Source organism: Diceros bicornis, chromosome 7 (assembly GCF_020826845.1).
Source record: "Diceros bicornis minor isolate mBicDic1 chromosome 7, mDicBic1.mat.cur, whole genome shotgun sequence".
Classification (NCBI taxonomy): Eukaryota; Metazoa; Chordata; class Mammalia; order Perissodactyla; family Rhinocerotidae; genus Diceros; species Diceros bicornis.
In genome coordinates, this window is record NC_080746.1 from 81,801,150 (window position 1) to 81,827,127 (window position 25,978).

The following is a 25,978-nucleotide window of genomic DNA, read 5'->3' on the forward strand; positions in this document are numbered from 1 at the left end:
ATTCAGAACAGACTTACAGAAGATATTTTATGAACTTTAAATAAACACTGCACCTGAATATATAGTCTAAGATGAGTTTTTAAAATTTCACCTGAGTTCTCTCCTCTCTGCATTTCTTGACTTTTTTCACAGTTTCTGGCACAAATTGATTCTCTCCATTTTTGCTTCTCTTCAGATGACTCATAAATCCACATCTAGAACTTTATCTACTCTCTCCATCCAGCCTCATATTTCTAGCAGTCTACTCCACATTTATTCCCAGATGTTTAGCTAAATCTCTAAATCATTTCAACTTTTTTATTTGTTGTATATTTCACAACCTTCTGTATATTGTAATTACTTTCAACACATCACATCTTCCCGGAGATTTATTTATTCATTTAACACATATTTACTAAGGACCATGCTCAGCCATTAAAAAAAACCCACTACTATTATAGGTAAGGTAAATTCAGTTAAATGGACTAAACAGATATGAAACAAAATATATGTCTATGTAAAGGGCATAACAGAGTGCTGAAGACATAGAAAGGAATAAATTGATATAAATCAATTAATATCAGTAATAAGTATACAAAAAGAATTAAAATGATTGGTGATCATTATTAATATAGGATTTCATTAATTATAATTATGTTAACTGTATAACAATAAAAATGCTGTAGAACATTCAATGGGGAACTTAACATGGTCTGACCATCTCGTTGACTGTTTCTACTCTTTTCTCTTCTAATATCTTCGTGCAACAAACAAAATCATTTAAAATATTTATATCTAATTCTGCTGCCCCTGCCTCACTGCTGAAAACTTTCCCGTAGCTCATCCTCATAATTCAAAATGCACACTCTTACAATAGATATGACCTGGACACTGCCTGTCTCTTGACTCCATCTTACATGTCTCTCTCAGTGGGTTTCTAACCTCCGGCTACACTACCTCTTTCTGTTCCTGACGTTGCTCTTCCTTGAAAGCCTTTTCGTTTGTTGACTTTGCTTGTTTGGATGAATATGAGATTAATAATGCCATCATATTATAGTACTTTCAGCCTTCTAAATTGACACCCTGATTGCATCCAGGTATAGCTACATAATTTGCAAATCTCGGTGCAAAACGAAAATGTGAGACTTTTTATTCAAAAATTTTTTAAAAAGTTGTTTTTTTTAAAGCTTTTGCCTCTCTGCTGTGGTCTTTGTCTCCACTTATAGGTAATCACAATGTTATAAGTGAATGGAATGGCAAGGAACAATAGACACACATATTGTACCTATCTCTCTGCTCACGTGCCTGGTCTATTTTCTCATCAGACTTCACTTACACAACAAAGTCAAAGACAAAATTATAAAGAATTTCAAGACAATGAAAGCAGAGCAGTACACTAAGTATGGAGCCTTCTGAGAGCAAAGCTTTGTGCAATTATATGAGCCCCATGGCCCTGAAGCTGGCCCCCCACCCAGCCATACTTCAGATTGTCACAATCTGAAGTGATTCCTTTAAAATATAATTCAGGTCATGGAATGACCTTCAATAACCTTCCATAATCCTAAAAATATTTTGCTCACCTTTTTATTGCTAACATCCATAAGACTGGGTGGCATGATAAGAGTTTAATAAATATGTGACGAGTATTTTAAAAGATTACAAATCTGGATTAATGTAACAGATGAGGTTAAATGAACCATACTTGTTGGGTTTATTTGGCCTCTGTATTGGTCGGAACTCCTGCTTACAAATGACAGAATCCAAACTTAAATTGACTTAAAGAAATAAAAATATTATTCACCCATATAACTATGAAGTCATGGGCTAATTTGTTTGCAAGAATAGCTGGGTTAAAAGACCCAAATTACATAATCAGAATATGATCTCTTTCTCTTGAGTCTGCTTTCTATTGTGTTGGCTTCATGCTCAAGAAAGATATATCCACCGAATAGCCATGTTTGTTCCTGTTAGTTCCAGGTTTTCATCCTACCATTTTTTCCTCACTTAAATGAGAACTTTTCCATCTCAATCTTTTGAGCAGAACTAGTAAACCTAACTCTAGTTGTCCCAAATTAAATCACGTGACCTGAACAAGTGACTTTGATTCTACTCGACTAAGTCTAGACCACCACAAGCGGAGAAGCGTTCCTTAAAAAGAAGTCTGGGCACTTTTCCAGAATAGTGACGGATATTGAGCAGGGAGTATGTTTATCTTCAACTTGCTAGATAAAGCCAAATTATTCTCGGTGATGGTTGTACCAATATATCACACTAGTAACTTAATTTGGGAAAGCTGTTAAATTTTTATGAGTATATTTTAGTAAATATACATTACTACCTACCTACTTAGGAAGCTATACATTTTATTTATAGAGTTATTAAATTTCCATCATAAAAAAATAAGCTCCTTGCATTTGAGAATATCTGGAAAATCAGGGATATGTGACAATTATGTATATAGGCTACAAAGTCTGTCTTCATACATGACGGGAAAGTGGTAAACTAAGTGGATGTTAGCTATTCAGTAAACAGGGACACTTGGTCTGTTTCTCCAGATTTTTCCACTGGAGGAATCTGGGTTTATTGCAGAGTTTACAACTAACGTGATATAGAACAGGGAGTTGAAGCTTGATTACTACAAACGATTTAATCATTTCATTGTCCCCAAAAAACTGAGATAATGATATTGGGCTTTGGGTTTAGCAAGTAACATTTAATAAATATTTACTATGTACCAAGCCATGTGTTCATTCCTGTAATCTCCTCAACTCTATAAGATAACAATAGTAATCAGCCACAAATTATAGTCGAGAAACTTATCTCTTAGAGAAGTTAAGGAATTTAAGTTAGGTCAAATTAAGATAATTACAAAGATAAATACATGTATCTATCTTTGCTTCCAGGATGATGATGAGGGTCATCTTATTTCCACCTTTAGAATTTGCCCAAGACAACGTTTATTTATTTATTTATTTATTTATTTATTTATTTAGTGAGGAAGAATAGCTCTGAGCTAACATCCGATGCCAATCCTCCTCTTTTTGCTGAGGAAGACTGGCCCTGGGCTAACATCCGTGCCCATCTTCCTCTACTTAATATGGGACGCCACCACAGTATGACTTGACAAGCGGTGTGTCAGTACGCACCTGGGATCCGAGCCTGCGAACCCCAGGCTGCCACAGCAGAGCATGTGCACTTAACCGCTGCGCCACCGGGCTGGCCCCAGGGACAACATTTAAAGTTGGCAGAAGATTGTATTTGAGGCTTGACATTTTTTTATAATGCTCATTCTAGAAGCTTCGTTTTCCCTTCTATTCCGCAGGCCTAGCATGCTCATGATGCCATGCCCACTCTCCTCCTTATACACACAGGAGGAAAAGTACACAGCATGGTGTTAGTATTCTCTGGTATGTTTGTGTTTAAAAATAGAGGATATCATAATTCAAAGGAAAAATTGCCAGTAGCAGAAATGGGACATCATACAAAGTCAGCAGGGAAGACATTTGGGTGGTATTAGGCCATACCCTGCAAGCTTCAATTTAAAGTTGGCTCTGCTCATCGGTACTTGGTAGCGTGGCTGATGATTTTTCCACAGAGAAAGGCTTTTCTGCCAAAAATGCCTTCTTTTGCCTTACATCTTTAACCTGCTTCAAGATGCCAGCTCATATCTTGTGACCATAGTGCACATGGGTGCATTCTACCCGTGTAAATGTCATTCAATGGTTTAAGTTGTTCGTACGAGGCTTTAGAGGAGAGTATCTTTAACCATAGTTTACTACCTATGCTCCTATCTTAAGCAATGATTTTGAGTCTTAAACATTCATATACCTGATACTCAAACTCAAAACAAGTGTTAGAGTTGGACTTTATAGTTAGAGGTTCTGTTTTCAAGGAAAGGCTTTACTACTTACTGGCATGGAATCATGTGTAAATCACGTAGTCTCCCTGCATCTCAGCTTCTTCTTCTGCAGTTAGGATGTCACCATAGCTGCCGCTTAGGATCGTTATGAAAGTAAAATGTAAAGAAGACATGAACGTGCTGTGAACACTTTAAGGAGTTGGAGAAATGTTAGATGCCTTTCCTGAATTAGGGGCTATGTATTCTCAGGTTTTGTGTGTAGAATTTGGTATTGTGATTAAGAGATCCTCTAGGTTTTGGAGGCTGACTGCCTGAATCCAAGCTCCAGAAACATCATTTATATTCTATATGGTGGGCAAACCAGTTTCATCTGTAAAAGAGATTAACAATAGCCCAGCGCATAGGCTTGTCATGTGGATCAAATGAAATATGTGGGTATAGCACTTAGCAAAAGGCCTGGGACATAATAAGTAGTAAATGGATGTTAGATGATGATGATGATGGATGAAACTGCTGAAAGATTTCTTTTCCAAGTTCTATGATCATCAAGTATTACTTTGTTAGTTATAGAACACTATTTCTAATAGTTATGAATCATTAGCCGTGCACAACAAATGCTTAGAGTATGAAAAATATTCCAACATTCTGCCAACTTTTATCTTTGAATCATTCTTATTTAACTCCATGAAGATATACAAAAGTATCCCTTCTCGGCTAAGCAAAATACAAACCCCAAAGTCTCCGACACACAGCTAAGACCAAATACCTGGGGGCTCAATATGTTAGAATGTATTGTGGCTGACTTGCTAAAGAGATGAGTTATGTTCATCACCAAAGACCTCATCTGTATTTAATCCAGATAATTAGAATTTTATGACATTTTGTTTTGTTTTAAAACTATTAGGTCAATTTCCCTTCCTTCTGGACTGACTTACCAGCAAAACTAATCTAAACTCCATTTCCTAAGCAGTAGGATAAGGAAATTAAAATCATGCTAAAAGGATTCACCATTTTTGCACTGACGTCAAACAGGTTTTAACTCATTAGTTGATCACAATTGGGACCGCCTGCCTGGATTGCTCTACTGCAAAGAAATCTGAAATCGCAGAGACATCGAGTGCCATGATTGAAGAGAGATGTCTGCCATGGGAACATGGAAATCACAAGTGGAACCATCTAATCAAAGATTTGTCATCTCTGATTTTTATAGCATAGAATGAATAAATGGAGGTTTAGAGCTTGTCATAACATATGGGAAAAATAGCTTCTTGATATCATCCACAGAGATACCCTCTATAAATGGGTTTTTCACAGTATTTGTCAATATTAAACTTATTTCCCAAGGAAGAACAGAAAGATGCAGAGATGCACATTCGACATTGGTAAATGGCTCTATTACAGGGAAATTCTAGCTGCGACTTTCAGTTTAGGAAAGTTTTTTTTGTGTCTTTTTGTTTTGTTTTTATTTTAAATAGACTTATTTTTCAGAGCAGTTTTAGGTTCACAGCAAAATTGAGCAGAAGGTACAGAGATTTCTCATTTTCCATATACTCATGCCTCCCTCACACATTCTCCTCCATTATCAACTTCCCACACCAGAGTGGTACCCATGTTACAAAACATGACCCTACATTAATAAATCATTATCACCCAATGTCCATAGTTTACACACACATTAAGCTTCATTTTTAGTGAACTACAAAATTACACAATTTTTATTTTTCTGCTTCTACATACATATGTGTTTTATTCACATCACAACATTGGAAACGCCGCACAAAACTATTTTGACTTTTCAAAAATGTGCATTTGGATTTGCACACATTCTACTAACTTGTTCTACTTTCTGCTCGCTAATAGGGAAGGAAGGACTGAAAAGAAAAAGAACTGTAAGTTGCCTTACTTTCTCTTTCCTTTTATGGCGTCATTTTGAGCATAAGTGGTTTATCTTAGTCTGTTTGGGCTACTGTAACAAAAATACTATAGACTGTTCACGGCCTAAGTACAGGCATAGCGGATTATTTATTTTCTGTGCCCTGTACACACAATCTTCATTTGTGTTTCTATGCCTTGTGTGTCACATGCTGCTCCTTCTACTGAAAATGCCTTGCCATTTTTTCTGAAAGAGAAATCAAGATAAAAATATTGAAAATAATGAATAGAACCTCAGGGATCTGTGAGACGATATCAAAACTTCTAACATATTAGTAACCGGAGTGCCAGAAGGAGAGACATGAGATTACGGAAGAAATGATATATGTTTGATGACATTATAGCTCAACACTTCCCCAATATGGAGAAAGGTATACACTCGCAGGTTCTAGAAGACCTACAAACTATAAGAAGGATAAATATGAAGGAAACAATGTCTAGATGTGTTACAGTCAAAGTGCTGAAGATCAAAGACAAAGACAGAGCCTCATATTTCGTTTTGCACCGAGACTTGCAGATTACATAGCTATACCTGGATGCAATCAGGGTGTCAATTTAGAAGGCTAAAAGTACTGGAAGATGATGGCATTATTAATCTCATATTCATCCAAACAAGCAAAGTCGTCAAACAAAAAGGCTTTCAAGGAAGAACAACTTCAGGAGCAGAAAGAAGGCTAGTGTAGTTGGAGTTTAGAAATCCACTGAGAGAGATATGTAACACGGATTCAAGAGACAGGCAGTGTCCAGGTCACATCTATTGTAAGAGTGTGCATTTTGAATTATGATGATGAGCTATAGGAAAGTTTTCAGCAGTGAGGGAGGGGCAACAGAATTAGATATAAATATTTTAAATGATTTCGTTAGTTGCATGAAGATATTTGAAAAGAAAAAGAGGAGTTAAGGTCAAGATGGCGGCATAGGCAGACTCGGAACTCACCTCCTCCTGTGGACACAGCCAATTTACAACTACTCGTGGAAAAATTACCCCTGAGACAGAACTGAAAACTGGGTGAGAGGAACTCCTGCAACAACGGACAATCCTAACGGAGGTGGAAGAGGCAGACTCCCTTCCGGAGAGAAAAACGCCGCCTTCACAAGCCGCCAGCTTCAAGCTTCACGGCCGCCGGGAGCAGCTCACAGGTGCGCAGCCTCCCTGGAGGCGCGGGGCCCTGAGCCGGGAGCGCCCCCGCTGTGGGCATTCCGTGGACCCAGCACAATCGAGACCAGAGGCATAATATCTGACTGTGCCTGCTACTAAAGCATTGGGGAGGACCCCCAGAAAACCCGGTTCACAAAGAAACTAAAACTGGCTCTTAAAGGGCCCACGCACAAACTCACCCGTTCCAGAAAGCATCCTAAAATCACCAGAAAGAAAGGTGCACAGTGCTGTGGTGAAAAGAGACTCACCTAATAGGCCCTGAGTGCATCTCGGTGAGGGGTGAGACCTCTCCAGGGACTGGGACATTGGCGGCGGCCGTTGTTGTGGCCTGGTGTGGGCGTGCTGACACAGACGCCATTGGAGTTCTCCCTGAGGCCTGCTAGCCCAGGGTCTGCCCCACCCGCTAGAGCACCGATTTAATCCAGCTCAGCCAGGGCAGGCAGCACACCCTAGAGACTGGCCCCACCCAACAACAAGCCCTCAGGCAACGTGTGGGCCTGCATAGATTGGTGACTGGATTCTCTGCAGCCTGGCAACTGAGCCGACTTGAGTGGGCAGGGTGTGCACAAGGAGCGGGTAGAGAGTGTGGGACCGTGGTGGAGTGTGTGGGGCTCCCACCGTGGAGAGACTGGGTCCGCTTGGGGAGGTCGGGGCGCTCACACGGGGCAGGACTGTGTTGGCAGTGGTGTGGACCTGTGGGCGGCAGGGCTTGTCAGCTGCAGAAGACTTGTGCTTCTCAAAGACCCACATAGGAGGTTTGCCCCACCTTCCAAAGCCTGAAACAATTGGGTGCTCCCGTGCCTGAGGCCCCACCCAGCTGCAATCCTCAGAGAGCTGACAAGAGACCTAATAGGCTAGAGGCTTACAGCAATTGTAAGGCCCTGAGCCTAACAACCTGCCATGCTGGGGGCCTACTCAGTTAAAAGAAATACTGCAACACAAATATGGTATTAGAGCTTACAGCCAACTATGCTGGGGCTCCCCACACCTGATAAAGAGACTGAAGGGCCCACACCAACTACAAGCAGCTGAGCATTACAACAGCTGACCAGGAGCGTAACTCAGCCTCCCTGGGCGCCTATAGGGAGAGCTAACAGGCCACAACAGAAGGACACACGTAGCCCACATAGGGGCCACCGCTGGAACATTGAGAACTGAGGAAAGCACACTGCAGGACCCCTAAGACATCACTTACATAAGGTCACCTATCCAAGAGCAGGAGACATAGCTGACCTACCTAATACGTAGACACAAGCACAGAGAAAGAGGCAAAATGAGGAGACAAAAGAATACATTCCAAGTAAGGGAACAGGACAAAACCCCAGAAAAAGAACTAAGTGAAACAGAAATGAGCAACCTACCCGACAGAGAGTTCAAACTAAGAGTGTTAAGGATGCTCACTGATGTGGGGAGAAGAATAGATGAACTCAGTGAGAATGTCAACAAAGAAATGGAAGATATGAAAAAGAACCAATCAGAAATGACGAATACAATACTGGAAATGAAAAATTCATTAGAGGGACTCAAAAGCAGAGTAGAGGATACAGAAGAATGGATCTGTGAGCTAGAAGAAAGACTAGAAGAAATTACCCAAGGTGAACAGGTAAAAGAGAAAAGAATTAAAAAGAGTGAGGACAGTCTAAGGGACCTCTGGGACAACATCAAGCACACTAACATCCATGTTATAGGTGTCCCAGAAGGAGAAGAGTGAGACAAGGGGGCAGAGAATCTATTTCAAGAAATAATAGATGAAAACTTCCCTAACCTAAGGAAGGAAACAGACATCCAGGTACAGGAAGCACAGAGAGCCCCAAACAAGATAAACCCAAAGAGGCCCACACCAAGACACAACATAATCAAAATGTCCAGAATTAAAGATAAAGAGAGAATCCTAAAAGCCGCAAGAGAATGTCAAGTTACATATAAAGGAAACCCCATAAGGCTATCAGCTGACTTCTCAGCAGAAACCTTACAGGCTAGACGAGAATGGCACGATATATTTAAAGTGCTAAAAGGAAAAAACTTCAAATCAAGAATACTCTACCCAGCAAGGTTATCATTCAAAATGGAAGGAGAGATCAAAATTTTCCCAGATAAGCAAAAATTAAAGGAGTTTGTCACCAAGAAACCAGTGCTACAAGAAATGTTAAAGGGACTGATTTAAGGGGAAAAGAGAAGACCATAAATAGGAAAAATTATTTATTTCCATGATTAGAACGTAATGGATACAAATGTACAAAAAAGAGGTTAGATATGATATCAAAAACATAAAAGGAGGGAGGAGGGGAGTTAAAGAGTACAGCTTTCAGACAGAGGTCAAACTAAAGTGACCATCAATTCTGTATAGAAGAAGTAAGGAACAGAGAAGGACTACTAAAACACTGAGAAAAAAAAAAAAGTTAAAAAATGGCAGTAAGTACATACTTATCAATAGCTACTTTAAACGTCAATGGACTAAATGCTCCAATTAAAAGGCATAGAGTGGCTGACTGGATAAAAAAACAAGACCCATATATATGCTGCATACAAGAGACACACTTCAGACCTAAAGACACTCACAAACTGAAAGTGAAGGGATGGAAAAAGGTACTCCACGCAAATGGCAATGAAAAGAAAGCTGGGGTAGCAGTACTCATATCAGACAAAATAGACTTTAAAACAAAAACTGTAAAAAGAGACAAACAAGGGCATTACATAATGATCAAGGGAACAATCCAACAAGAGGATATAACACTTGTAAATATCCATGCACCCAATGTAGGTGCACCTAAATATATAAAGCAATTATTGACAGACATAAAAACAGAAATAGACAGTAACACAATAATAGTAGGGGACTTTAACACTCCACTTACACCAACGGATAGATCATCCAAACAGAAGATCAATAAGGAAACATTGGCCTTAAACGACACACTAGAACAGATGGACCTAGTAGATATATACAGAGCATTCCATCCAAAAACCGAAGAATACATGTTCTTTTCAAATGCACATGGGACATTCTCCAGGATTGATCACATATTAGGCCACAAAACAAGTCTCCATAAATTTAAGAAGATTGAAATAATACCAACCATCTTTTCTGACCACAACGGTATGAAACTAGAAATCAACTATAGGAAGAAAATCAGAAAAGCCACAAATACGTGGAGATTAAACAAAATGCTACTGAACAACAGCTGGGTTAACGAAGAAATCAAAGAAGAAATCAAAAAATACCTGGAGACAAATGAAAATGAAAATATGACATGCCAGAATTTATGGGATACAGCAAAAGCGGTTCTAAGAGGGAAGTTTATAGCGATACAAGCCTATCTCAACAAACAAGAAAAATCTCAAATAAATAATCTAACAATGCACCTAAAGGAACTGGAAAAAGAAGAACAAACAAAGCCCAAGATCAGTAGAAGAAGGGAAATAATAAAAATCAGAGCAGAAATAAATGAAATAGAGACTAAAAAAACAATAGAAAAAATTAATAAAACCAAGAGCTGGTTCTTTGAAAAGATCAACAAAATAGACAAACCTTTAGCTAGACTCACCAAGAAAAAAAGAGAGAAGGCACAAATAAGTAAAATCAGAAATGAAAGAGGAGAGGTTACAACAGACACCTCAGAAATACAAAAGATTATAAGAGAATACTATGAAAAGCTATATGCCAACCAATTCGACAATCTGGAAGAAATGGATAAATTCTTAGAATCATACAACCTTCCAAAACTGGATCAAGAAGAAGTAGAGAATTTGAATAAACCAATCACCAGTAAGGAGATCGAAACAGTAATCAAAAACCTCCCCAAAAATAAAAGTCCAGGACCAGACGGCTTCCCTGGTGAATTCTACCAAACGTTCAAAGAAGACTTAATACCTATCCTTCTCAAACTCTTCCAAAAAATTGAGTTAGGGCGATTCTACGAAGCTGACATTACCCTGATACCAAAACCAGACAAGGACAACACACACAAAAAAAGAAAATTACAGGCCAATATCACTGATGAACATCGATGCAAAAATCCTCAACAAAATACTAGCAAATGGCATACAACAATACGTCAAAAAGATTACACACCATGATCAAGTGGGATTTATTCCAGGTATGCAGGGATGGTTCAACATTCGCAAATCAATCAACGTAATACACCACATTAATAAAATGAAGAACAAAAGTCACATGATTATCTCAATAGATGCAGAGAAAGAATTTGACAAGATACAGCATCCATTTATGATAAAAACTCTAAATAAAATGAGGATAGAAGGAAAGTACCTCAACATAATAAAGGCCATATATGAGAAACCCACAGCTAATATCATCCTCAATGGTGAAAAACTGAAAGCTATCCCTCTAAGAACAGGAACCAGACAAGGATGCCCACTGTCACCACTCCTATTTAACATAGTATTGGAAGTCCTAGCCAGAGCAATCAGGCAAGAGAAAGAAATAAAAGGGATCCAAATTGGAAAGGAAGAAGTGAAACTGTCACTATTTGCAGATGACATGATTTTATATATAGAAAACCCTAAAGAATCCACCAGAAAACTGTTGGAAGTAATAAACGAATATGGTAAAGTTGCAGGATACAAAATCAACATACAAAAATCAGTTGCATTTCTGTACACTAACAACGAAGTAGCAGAAAGAGAAATTAAGAATACCATCCCATTTACCATTGCAACAAAAAGAATAAAATACCTAGGAATAAACTTAACCAAAGAGGTGAAAGATCTGTACACCGAAAACTATAAAACATTTCTGAAAGAAATTGAAGAAGACACAAAGAAATGGAAAGATATTCCGTGCTCTTGGATTGGAAGAATTAACATAGTTAAGATGTCCATACTTCCTAAAGCCATCTATAGATTCAATGCAATCCCTATCAAAGTTCCAACAACATTTTTCACAGAAATAGAACAAAGAATCCTAAAATTTATATGGAACAACAAAAGACCCCGAATAGCTAAAGGAATCCTGAGAAAAAAGAACAAAGCTGGAGGTATCACACTCCCTGATTTCAAAATATACTACAAAGCTATAGTAACCAAAACAGCATGGTACTGGCACAAAAACAGACACCCAGATCAATGGAATAGAATCGAAAGCCCAGAAATAAACCCACACATCTATGGACAGCTAATCTTTGACAAAGGAGCCAAGAACATACAATGGGGAAAAGAAAGTCTCTTCAACAAATGGTGTTGGGAAAACTGGATAGCCACGTGCAAAAAAATGAAAGTAGACCCTTGCCTTACACCATGCACAAAAATTAACTCCAAATGGATTAAAGACTTGAATGTAAGACCTGAAACTATGAAACTTCTAGAAGAAAACATAGGCAGTACGCTCTTCCACATCGGTCTTAGCAACATCTTTTCAAACACCACATCTGACCGGGCAAGAGAAACAATAGAAAAAATAAACAAATGGGACTACATCAAACTAAAAAGCTTCTGCACAGCAAAGGAAACCATCAACAAAACGAAAAGACAACCTAACAATTGGGAGAAGATATTTGCAAACCATACATCTGATAAGGGCTTAATCTCCAAAATATATAAAGAACTCATGCATCTCAACAACAAAAAAACTACCAACCCAATTAAAAAATGGGCAAAAGACCTGAACAGACATTTCTCCAAAGAAGATATACAGATGGCCAAGAGACACATGAAAAGATGTTCAAAACCACTAACTATCAGGGAAATGCAAATTCAAACTACAATGAGATATCACCTCACGCCCGTCAGAATGGCTATAATTAACAAGACAGGAAACAATATGTGTTGGAGAGGATGTGGAGAAAAGGGAACTCTCATACACTGCTGGTGGGAGTGCAAACTGGTGCAGCCACTATGGAAAACAGTATGGAGATTCCTCAAAAAATCAAGGATAGAACTGCCATATGATCCAGCTATTCCACTGTTGGGTATTTATCCAAAGAACTTGAAAACACCAATTTGCAAAGGTACATGCACCCCTGTGTTCATTGCAGCATTATTCACAATAGCCTAGACTTGGAAGCAACCTAAGTGCCCATCAAGGGACGAATGGATAAAGAAGATGTGGTATATATGCACAATGGAATACTACTCAGCCATAAGAAACGATGAAATCCAGGCATTTGTGACAACATTGATGGACATTGAGGGTATAATGCAAAGTGAAATAAGTCAGAGGGAGAAGGTCAAATACCGTATGATTTCCTTCATTAAGTAGTAGATAATAACAACAATAAACAAACACATAGGGACAGAGATTGGATTGGTGGTTACCAGAGGGGAAGGGGGGAGGGAGGAGGGCGAAAGGGATAATTTGGTACATGTGTGTGGTGATGGGTTGTAATTAGTATTTTGGTGGTGAACAAGATGTAGTCCATGCAGAAATAGAAGTACAATGATGTACACCTGAAATTTTTACAGTTATAAACCAATAAAAAATAAAAAATAAGAGAGAAAAGAAAAAGAGTGGAAATAGTCAACCAGATGGTCAGACCATGTTAAGTTCCCCATTGAATGTTCTATAACATCTTTATTAATATATAGTTAACATAATTATAATTAATGAAATCCTATATTAATAAATAATGATCACTAATCATTTTAATTCTTTTTGTATACTTATTACTGATATTAATTGATTTATATCAATTTATTCCTTTCTATGTCTTCGGACCCCATCCAACCAGTCTGTTTTCACTTTCAGTATAGTATTCAATCAATTACGTGAGATATTCAATACTTTATTATAAAATAGGATTTGTGTTAGAGGATTTTGCCCAACTATAGGCTAATGTCAGTGTTCTGAGCACATTTAAGGTAGACGAGGTTAAACTAGAATGTTCAGTAGGTACATTAAACGCTTTTTCAACTTACAGTATTTTCAATTTACTGTGGATTTATTGGGATATAACCCCATCATGAGTTGAAGAAGATCTGTAGTAACTGGTAGATCATATTGAGTAACAAATAGAATCATCTTGTCACAACGACACATGGTGGTATAAAAAATAAATCTACTTTCTCTAAAATAAATCACCTTTATTGCTAGAGGCAATATGTTTGCTATGTTACCTATTCTTATAGATAATCAGACCTGACAAATCTGTATTGTCCCTTCAAGTTTAGGTTAAGGAGGCTAAAGAATTAGTAATTCAAGCTAAAAAAATATTTCTTTGCAAAAGCCACTGAGAACTTCTTAGGGAAAAGCAGATTTTGAAAAGGGAATAAATTTGACCTGTATACACTTTATACCTTTATAATATACTTTATACCTTTATAATATTGGCCACTGGCCCACCTGCCTATCTCGAGGCATGCTCTCTGACAGTATCTGATTATGATGGCAGTGGTTTTGGTGAGCAGAACCATGTTTCTGCTTTCTCTGATGAACTAGCAAGCCATTTACAGCACAGTGACACCTGGATGAGACCCTATTAAAATAGAATGTGTGTGTACCTGGGAATTCCGTGGTTGAGAAGCACGAGCACAATGGCTTCTCTACAGAGCATTTATTCCCTGGTGACCTAGTGCTTTTCTGTTCATGTGTGTAGAAGTCTGAATGTCATTAATGGATAAAATCAGGTTATAGGCCTCTTTACAAACAGCAGCTATTTGAGGATAATAAACTCCTGAGCTGGTCAGTTCAACTGATGAAGTCTTTTTATTTTTGACCCTAAAGAGGACTTTGGCTCAAATTCATCCTTCCTGAGGAGCATTGCAAAGCTATTTTCTCGTCATAGACATTTCACATCTGAACTTCAACATCAGCTTGTGACCTTGTCAAGACTATAACAACTACACTGTGAATTATAAAAAGAATAGACTGTTGGCAATAAAATTGAAGTTATTCTCCGGTTAAAATAGAGCAGTACTGAAGGTCTGTATACAAAATTAGACATTTTTGTGTTAAGTATTGAGAAGCTGCTGATAGAGCTGGTTTCATGAATACTTCTATAATTACTACTGCTGATAATGAGGCACTTAGTGTGGCCAATACTTCACAGTATATCAAGTAAATTTTAATCAGTTAACTAACTTAATGTTCACAACAAACTTCTAGAAACAAACTTGTTCCCATTGTATATTTAAGACTTTAACTTTATTAATGTTTTATCGGTTTATTAATTTTATTAACCATGCCTCAGTTTGTTAACTGTGCTTCCGTTCTTATTTCTATAGAATATATCCAAATTGGATCATCATGAAGATTAAATGAATTGAAACTATGGCAGGCACAAAGTAATTGCTTAATAGATAGTTATTATTATTTATTATTTTACTATTATTTATAAAGATAAGAAACAGATAAAAATAATTGGAAGGATTTTTTTCATTCAAGGAGCTGAGTAGAGGTATATGAATCCAAAAATTTTGTCAGAATGGTAAAGTTACCTACCTTTGTCATCTGTATCGGAGGATTTTGATACTAATAGTACCTACTTAGTTTACTGTGAAGACTAAATAAAATGATACATATAAAGCAAATAAAAACTGTTTGTCACAGAGTAAGTATTCAAAAATTGTTGGCTATTGTTGTGGTTAGTAGTATTGTCATCATCAAATGAAATAAACTTTATAGCATCATTATATATAAAGAGGGTGTATATATAGTGGACATATTTCAATTCACCAGGAAGATGTAGAATTCTAAACATGTTAATACTATATGAGTATGCTGGAATTTTCTGCAACATATAGTTGCTGAAATAAATATACTTTCAGCTGTCAGTATTCTCTAGAAATTGGTTTGTGACACCAATATGTTACATTGTAAAATTATTTCCTAAAGTTGAATTTTTACCTCCATTATACAGTGAGCAGAACCAGTATATGACATTACTGACTTGGATCCAGGCCTTGAGTGGAAACAGACCTTAAATATATATATAAAGCCATCTTTAAAATTCACAATGTCTCACCTGCTTTCTGCATTCATATTAACAGAATACCTATTATTTAAAATGTTGTCATATACTTTAAGAACATAATGTATGTTCTTCACTCATAATAGCAAAAATGGTACCTATGTTTGTTTCTGAATCTTGTATTCTAACAAAATATTAAACTTTCCAGACTATTCACTTTAAAAAATAAATGAAACAGAGGAAATAAATTATCTCCTGCATATCAAGTTTTTGCATCCAAAATTTTGACTACTATTAAATAATATCTTTCTCAGGAGTAAATGCCCCCAACAAATGTTTGCCAAATATTCTTAAGGAAAAAAGACTGAAGAATCATGAAAGAATGGAGAATGAACACCAAAAATCTCAGAACTCTGGAGACGTGACACAAACGAAGTCCAATTGTTTGTTTATTGTTCTGTTAATTCTGAAGTTTTATCTTATTCTTTCTAATTCTCTGATTGCAAGGTGTTTAATTTTTATAAACCTCATTTTATTTAATAGTAAAGCATGAGCAGTCATAGGTTTATAGTGAGGATTCAATATGATAATGCCCGTAAAACATTCAGTGTACTGGCTGTTATACAGGAATGGCTCAGTAAGTAGTAAATAAGCATGACAACAGCAAACACAGTATCAATAACAAGAAGCCGAGAAGAGGAGGCCAAGCAGGAGGAGAAGAATGGTAATTTTTGCCCATCCTGCATTGCTTGGTGAATTCCTATTATATCCTTCAGAACTCAGTTTCGATACACTATCCTTTGTGAAGTCCTCATCAAGTACACTGGAGAAAGCCAATCTTCACTTTAAGAACTACACTCTTCTCTGTGCATATTACCTATTTTGTTGTTTATTGATTTGTGTGTGTGTGTGTGAGAAACATTAGCCCTGAGCTAACATCTGATGCCAATCCTCTTTTTGCTGAGGAATATTGGCCCTGGGCTAACATCTGTGCCCATCTGCCTCTACTTTGTATGGGGCACCGCCACAGCATGGCTTGACAAGCAGTGCCTCGGTCCGCACCTAGGATCCAAACCTGTGAACCCCAGCCACTGAAGTGGAGTGTGGGCACTTAACCACTAGGCCATGGGGCCAGCCCCTGTTTATTGATTTTTTAAAAAAATTTTCACATTATCCTATGATTATTTGTAGATGTTTTAGTTTTATTCAATAGGTTAAATTATAGGAAGCTGGATACTTTTATTAAATAATGTTGGGGCCAGCCCTGTGGCGCAAGCGGTTAAATAAGTGCACTCTACTGTGGCAGCCTGGGGTTCGCCGGTTCAGATCCTGGGCACGTACCGACACATCGCTTGGCAAGCCATGTTGTGGCGGCGTCCCATATAAAATGGAGGAAGATGGGCATGGATGTTAGCCCAGGGCCAGTCTTCCTCAGCAATAAAAGAGAAGGATTGGCAGATGTTAGCTCAGGGCTGATTTTCCTCACGAAAATAAATAAATAAATAAATTTAAAAAATGGATAAATAAATAATGTTTGATCTCCAACACATAGCATGTTGCCTATTACATTTAATGCCCAGTAAGTGTAGGTTTGTCCCCTTCTCTTCTTCTAGTGAGTTTCATTTGATTAAAAGGAAAATTACCATAAATAAAATAATTATCAAGGATAGTGCCATTGGATCAGACCAGTGTATGACTTTGGATCTGGAATATATTAAATGTAACGTTAGAGTTCAACTCACTTCTACTTGCATTTTGTCAAAGACTGAGAACAATAATGGAATAACTGGGAACAAAAGTATAACAAGGACTTGACTTGAGATGTGAAGTATTCTTCGGCTCCCAGGCCCACCTCCACATCACACACCCCACCTCTCAGGTCAGTTATAGTCTGATACCTCCTTGACTTATACTGAGCTCACATAATTTCGAAATCCGGGGTTGCCTTCATTTTGAACACTCTCCTCACTTTTACCTCTCAACATCCTTCATCTTCATGAAATGTGTCCTGGCACACCAGTTAAAATCACTAATAAGTGACATTTGTATAGCACTTTGCAGTTTATATACGTAATGTTTATTATTTGCATATATTATTTTACTTGATTCTCACTCTTATTGAAATATACCAAAGATGTTACAATCATCCATATCTAATGGAAAAAGAAAAAGAAAAGTTCAGAGATAGTAAAAAAGAAAACACATACAACTTGCCTTATATCAGAAAAGAAGTAATCCTAGACCAAGTGCATCTGGTCTTCTGGCGCCAAATTTTATTTGTGTTTATGAATACCAGTTACTCTAGCTTCTATTTCCATGACAAATTTCACATATGGCATAACAATTAGGATGCTCTATTTTGTTTTATTGTTGAATCATTCTTATGTTCAGCAAAGACATGTATCTTTAACTTATAAACAGTATGAGGAAAGGCATATGTTGTTTCCATCACAGTTGGTTGAATTAAAATTGTTGACTTCTTTTCAAGAGAACATTTTCATGCTCAAAATCATTTAGTCATAATTGGTAACATATGATAAGACTTATGAAGTTAAAAGATCAAAAACCATGTACAATACACAGACTTCCCTTTAACAAACTGGGAAAAACACTTAAAACACACTTGGATAACAACTGCAGGAATTTATGGCTAACTGCAAAAAAAATACTGTGATGGGAGTTCAGAAAAGCAAGACCATGGTATGCTGAAATACTTGAAATCATAGAAATGAACTAGAATCAAAGACGGTTAGAAAAGAATGGGGGAGACATTTTGTTTTGATTCAGAAGGATGGAAGAATTGATATGTGTTTTTGAACAGAAAAGATGGTTTTCTCTGATGAGTAATGTTCAAAGAAACTACTTAATGTCAGAATTTCCTTGATAATTAATTATAGAAGAATCTAATTGTGGAGATGTCTCAACACCTGCCAGAGAAGTTTGGCGACGTAACAGAGTTTGATCTGCACGGTTTTCAGTCCCACTATATCAAGGATTATAATTTTTTCTGTCCATTTATTGCATCTCTTCTGTGTCTTTGAAAACAAATTTCACTATTAGATTTATCTCCACTAGAATCTAAATATATTCAGGCTTCTTCCATCTTAAAAAACAAAACAAAACAAGCACAAATCTCTGACATCTGCCGTTGGATATCATGAGGCATTTTAGATTCAGCAGACTCAACGTTCGAAGGTACTTTTCTACCTTATCTTCTCAAACCTCTTCCTACAGTACTCATTTTTTTCAGTCAGTTTTACTAAAAACAACCAGTTGGTCAAACTAGAAATTTGAGTATCACCTTTGGACACTCTCTTTCCCTCAACAACTTCCTCTCTGTTCTACCAGTAACCAAATCCCCTCTCCTTTATCTACCAAATATTTATCAAATCCGTCTACTTTTCCCCATGTTCGCTGCTAGCACATTTGCACAAGCTCCATTGTTTCTCACCTGACTGCTGATGTAATCTCTTAATTGACATATTGCATGCATTTTTGCTTTCTCTGGTCTATTTGCCACATAGCTACTAGAGTGATATTGTAATATGCCAAGCTTATTTTAATTTTATCTTACTTTTGTGTCCATGATTTATCCATTTATTCCTCTTTTGCTTGGAGCGCTCATTTATGCTTATTTATCCCATTTGCCAAGCTAACTCCTATTTATAATTCAGGACTTATTTTATATGCAACTTCTTCCAGAGAACAAATTCTAGTTTCTTAACACAATTAACAAAACATATCACTTGTTCAATGCCAGTTGTTTTCTTAGGATTGTCTATATATTATGACAATAATTAATATCATCAAATTGCAGTGTCTGTAAAAATCACAGTTTATTTCTCACTCACATTACATATTCATTGTGGCTTGAGGGAGTTAGAGTAGAGATCTGTTCCCGAAGATGAGTTAGAGACCCAGTGATGCAGACTCTACCATATTATGGAGGTAAAATTTGTAGCAAAAGTCCCTTAGGTCACCTTGGCAGGAAAAGTGAGAGCCTGTAGAATCGTTGAAGATTATTCCTGCCTAAGAATACATGTGACACTTCCCTTTTGCTGCTATTTCCTTGGCCAAAACCAGTCACATATTTGACCTCACTTCAAAAGCAACTGGGCAGTGCAGACTTCCAGGTGCCAGGAAGGGAGAAGACCTGATATTGTTGCATACTGGTGATGTCCACAGCTCCTTCCTTCTCTGTTAGATTGTAAGCTACATGAGGGCAGTGACCTGTCTATTTTACTCACTGCTATATCTGGTACAGTGCAATGTACCATAAGAGGTTAAACCGTAAACATATGTTGGACAAATAAAAACAATATAATATGTTTCAGTTAATAGAATTGACTCTTGGTTCCAAACGCCAAGCCTATAACTTACTAGCTGAGTGACCAAGACAAAATTAATCTTTCTTTGTCTCAGCTTTCATCTATAAAATGGAGATAATTTAGTACCTACTTACGAGAGTTTTTACAATGGTACTGTGCTTAAAAGAGTGTATGGATCATTATAGGCTTATGCGTGTTAGCCATTGTTATTGTTTTTATTTTTTTAATTGAAATATAAATCATTAGTGCACAAATAAAGAAATATTCAAAATGTAAACATATCCAAGTAACCAATACCCTCCTTATCATTGGTATTTACCACTTTGAAACAATAATTTGCATAGAATATTAGAACTGGTGCAAGCCTAATGTCTTTGTATTGCATATTGGGACACTAAAGCTAAAAGAAGTGCATTGATATTCCAGTGCTCACTCTACAAGTTAGTGGCAAGGCCCAAACAAATATTTAAATCCCTTTTCTCTTATTCTCAGTCTTCCTTTTTGGCGAGTCAGAAAGTCAAGGAATTCTTCTTCATCTCATGCTTTATGTTCGCTAGTAGCTTAATTGGTAAATTTTTTCTGGAAATCCACAAATCTAAACAATTTTATTGTGGACAAATTGTTGAAGTGGCAAAGAAAAGTACTAAGAAAAATAATACAATTCTGATACATAATTATAAATACAAATTTTAGTCAATGAGACTAGGATATTGAAATTTAAATTTATGCTCACTTTTAAATCAAGTATTCATTGTACCTATATTTTACTCAGGAGCATTGAGACACATGTGATCATCCTGGAATTAGATTTTGTTTACCACAGTTTAAAGAACCTTGAAAATTCTAACCCTCCTAAAAGTAGATTTCATCATGTTGTTTGTTTTCTTTATGAAATAGTTTTGCTATAGTTGATTCAGCAAAATAATCACCCAGTGTCCCATCCTAAGCTTGCCCTAGCTCTAAACCAAGCCTAAAACAAAATGCTATCATCAAATATTGGTCGTCATTAATAGCTTTTTGTATTGTACACAATAAAACAGCACTCAATAACTTTCAAGTTTTGTTTTTTGGTGAGAAAGATTGGCCCTGAGCTAATATCTGTCGCCAATCTTCCTCTTTTTGCTTGAGGAAGATTGTCCCTGAGCTAACATCTGTGTCAATCTTACTCTATTTTGTATGTGGGTCGCCGCCACAGCTTGGCTTGATAAGCAGCGTATAGGTCCACACCAGGGATCTGGCCTGTGAACCCTGGACTGCCAAAGTGGAGTACACAAACTTAACCACTATGACACAGGGCCAGCCCAACTTTCAAGTTTCAGAATAAATAAAGCATACTAATGGGCAAACAGCTCAGTGAAAATTGTCTTGATTATTTCCTTGGTGAGATAATTTTATATTTTCCATCTAATGTACTCATCAATGCCCTTCCAGAAACCTAGTACCCAATCTGTTCTATTAAGAATAACTATGTAAAAAAAAGAATAGGCAGCATTTTTAATCATTTTCATTCTACTTTTATGTTACTCTACATGGACAACCCAGAAGCAAACACAAGTCAGTTAATATAATCCAGAAGCTCAAATTGGTACTTAAGAAACTTTTAAAACATTACAGTCATAATATAAGACTATATTTTAACAGCAAAAAAAAAGAAATGACCAAACCTACTTTTCAGGTATATCATCATATTTGATTTGTTAATTTCTTTACCTCACTCAGAAATGGCCTAAGATAAATTTTCATGGTGATAGTCAAGCCGATCATAGCAGAAGAAAAAAAAGGGGGGAAATATTTTGAAGAACTACAGTTTCTACTAAAATATTTTTAGTTTTTAAAAAAACATACAAAGAAATCAAGATTAAAAGCAGATGACGGAAAGGGAAATCAACTGTTCACTTTGGTCTTGGATTACGCTTCTTAGGTGCATGATTGGTAAATTTAATCCAAACACATTATTACCTTAAGTTGTTTCTATAAAAAATATGACGACACAATTTTATAGATTTTGTTAGTGTTTGAGATTTTTTAAAAACTGAAATAAATAGCAAGATATGCTAATGGAACAAAAGGCCCAAGGCAATGTTTGCTTAGTGGTACTATATGGAAGCCAGAAAAGTCCACTGAATAATCCCTGAGTGGTGAAAATCCATACAAAGTTTTTGGGGAGGAGATTTCCATGCAGAGAAAGTGGTGAGTGCCAGAGCCTAAGGCAGAGCTAAGTTTGATATGCCTTAGATAGGAAAAGAAGGCCAATGGAACTGAACTCAGAAGCAAGTAGGGAATGTGTCAGGAGATAAGAGGTGACAGATAGGCAGATGCCATGTTAATTAGGGTCTTGTAGGCCAAAATAAGGAAAGAGATTGCATTTTAAGTGCAATTGGAAGCCATTGTAAAGTTTAAAAACTGTACATGACATGAACAATTTAGATCGCTCAGACTGCCATGTGCAAGACAGCCAATTCTAAAAGCTTGAGGAGTGTCCTCATAAACATTATAAATTATAAGTAAATTAAATAACTGAACATTATCCTAAACAATATGATCATACACCAGAAATTTTTAGGGAAAAAAGTTAAAAAGACTTGATTTTATTCCACTTGAATTCCATTTGTTGGTTCTATTGTGGGCCTAGCAGAATGCCTACTTCGGAATGGTGTCAAACAGCCACACAATCTGTAGATAGGGGAAAGATAGATTTATTGCTTACAGGGAAAAACACCACCTCAGCAGAGCTTTGGTAGGATCTCTGAGTTGGAAAGTAAGATCTGAATTTATTGAGAATTTGAAGTTTGGTTTAAGGCAGGCCTTTCAGTATAGGGTTTGTGGGTGCTGAGCAGGAAAGGTGGAATGTGAGGGGTAGGAGGTGGCTGGAGCTAGATTAAGGTTGGGTAAGGATCATGATATAACAATATCAAAGTCTTCCACACAAGGAAGAGCAAGAACAAATTATACAAGTTGGGTTGATTACTTGTTGAAGAGAGGTAGAATGCACATCACGGGGATCCAGGAGGCCTCTCAGTAACGGTATTAGGAATGATTGTTTTATAGGATTTGGGCTTGTGTTAGGTGATTTGAAGAAGGGTCCAAGGAAGAGTGGCTTTGCACTGGATTGGATGCTTTTGGGAAGTGGGGATAATTGTGTGATTGAGTATCTCAATAATCTTATCTAGAAAGGGGAAAGACTAGATTGAGGTTAAAATTGTAATTGGTAAAAGAATAGCAGTTATTAATTTTATCTGAAAGAGGGAAATATATGATACTTTGTAGTTTGAGCAATGTCCATGTTTTTGTCTCTCTACAGACTCATTACAAGTTGGTTCTATTTTGTCGTGATCCATCATGGTCACAGAATGGCCTTGTCTGAAATTGATCTGCTGTGAAGTTGCTTATGTTCAATAGGAGAACATCAAGTTCTAGCTGACAGTACCAGGACAGACTCTCAAGTTCAGCGGCTGCTTTTCTGTTTCTCAACAGATTAGGATCAGTGGAAACACCAAAGTGAGGCTTTTGAGGTGTTAGTTTCAGTAGAGTCTTAGGTCACCACTATCTGGTAAGGCTCCATTGAGGAATTATGGATTGTTTTTAGGATTCATCCTAATTTGGAGGAAAATTCTATAATGAGCAATCAAGACATTTACCTGGGCAGGAGTCTCCTGGAATGCTAAAGTTATGGTAATGAAGACAATGGGATATGATAATCATCCTAATTTATACAGTAAGCTGTATGAGGAGGGTTAGGGGGAAGGAGTACCTAGTTTTCATCCTTAGTGTTCAGTGATCGATACATATTAAAGAGAGAAACACCTGTGCACTTACTTTATGGAATAGTTTTTATTTTACAAATGAAAAAGCCAAGCCTGGAATAGGTTATGTAATTGGTAGTGTGTATCATGGAGGAGGTGCATGGAGTGGTAAGATAGGAGCCCCAAAGCCCTTTATGCCTCTGAGACTCTGGAAATGCCATACTACCAGAAGCTTTGTTATTTAAGTTTATTTTTTATTTATTTATTTATTTATTTTTTTTTTTAATTTTTTGTTTATTGCAGTAACATTGGTTTATAACATTGTAAAAATTTCAGGTGTACATCATTGTACTTCTATTTCTGCATGGACTACATCATGTTCACCACCAAAATACTAATTACAACCCATCACCACACACATGTACCAAATTATCCCTTTCGCCCTCCTCCCTCCCCCCTTCCCCTCTGGTAACCACCAATCCAATCTCTGTCCCTATGTGTTTGTTTATTGTTGTTATTATCTACTACTTAATGAAGGAAATCATACGGTATTTGACCTTCTCCCTCTGACTTATTTCACTTTGCATTATACCCTCAATGTCCATCAATGTTGTCACAAATGCCTGGATTTCATCGTTTCTTACGGCTGAGTAGTATTCCATTGTGTATATATACCACATCTTCTTTATCCATTCGTCCCTTGATGGGCACTTAGTTTGCTTCCAAGTCTTGGCTATTGTGAATAATGCTGCAATGAACACAGGGGTGCATGTACCTTTGCAAATTGGTGTTTTCAAGTTCTTTGGATAAATACCCAACAGTGGAATAGCTGGATCATATGGTAGTTCTATCCTTGATTTTTTGAGGAATCTCCATACTGTTTTCCATAGTGGCTGCACCAGTTTGCACTCCCACCAGCAGTATATGAGAGTTCCCTTTTCTCCACATCCTCTCCAACACATATTGTTTCCTGTCTTGTTAATTATAGCCATTCTGACGGGCATGAGGTGATATCTCATTGTAGTTTTGATTTGCATTTCCCTGATAGTTAGTGATTTTGAACATTTTTTCATGTGTCTGTTGGCCATCTGTATATCTTCTTTGGAGAAATGTCTGTTCAGGTCTTTTGCCCATTTTTTAATTGGGTTGGTAGTTTTTTTGTTGTTGAGATGCATGAGTTCTTTATATATTTTGGAGATTAAGCCCTTATCAGATGTATGGTTTGCAAATATCTTCTCCCAATTGTTAGGTTGTCTTTTCGTTTTGTTGATGGTTTCCTTTGCTGTGCAGAAGCTTTTTAGTTTGATGTAGTCCCATTTGTTTATTTTTTCTATTGTTTCTCTTGCCCGGTCAGATGTGGTGTTTGAAAAGATGTTGCTAAGACGAATGTGGAAGAGCGAACTGCCTATGTTTTCTTCTAGAAGTTTCATAGTTTCAGGTCTTACATTCAAGTCTTTAATCCATTTGGAGTTAATTTTTGTGCATGGTGTAAGGCAAGGGTCTACTTTCATTTTTTTGCACGTGGCTATCCAGTTTTCCCAACACCATTTGTTGAAGAGACTTTCTTTTCCCCATTGTATGTTCTTGGCTCCTTTGTCAAAGATTAGCTGTCCATAGATGTGTGGGTTTATTTCTGGGCTTTCGATTCTATTCCATTGATCTGGGTGTCTGTTTTTGTGCCAGTACCATGCTGTTTTGGTTACTATAGCTTTGTAGTATATTTTGAAATCAGGGAGTGTGATACCTCCAGCTTTGTTCTTTTTTCTCAGGATTCCTTTAGCTATTCGGGGTCTTTTGTTGTTCCATATAAATTTTAGGATTCTTTGTTCTATTTCTGTGAAAAATGTTGTTGGAACTTTGATAGGGATTGCATTGAATCTATAGATGGCTTTAGGAAGTATGGACATCTTAACTATGTTAATTCTTCCAATCCAAGAGCACGGAATATCTTTCCATTTCTTTGTGTCTTCTTCAATTTCTTTCAGAAATGTTTTATAGTTTTCGGTGTACAGATCTTTCACCTCTTTGGTTAAGTTTATTCCTAGGTATTTTATTCTTTTTGTTGCAATGGTAAATGGGATGGTATTCTTAATTTCTCTTTCTGCTACTTCGTT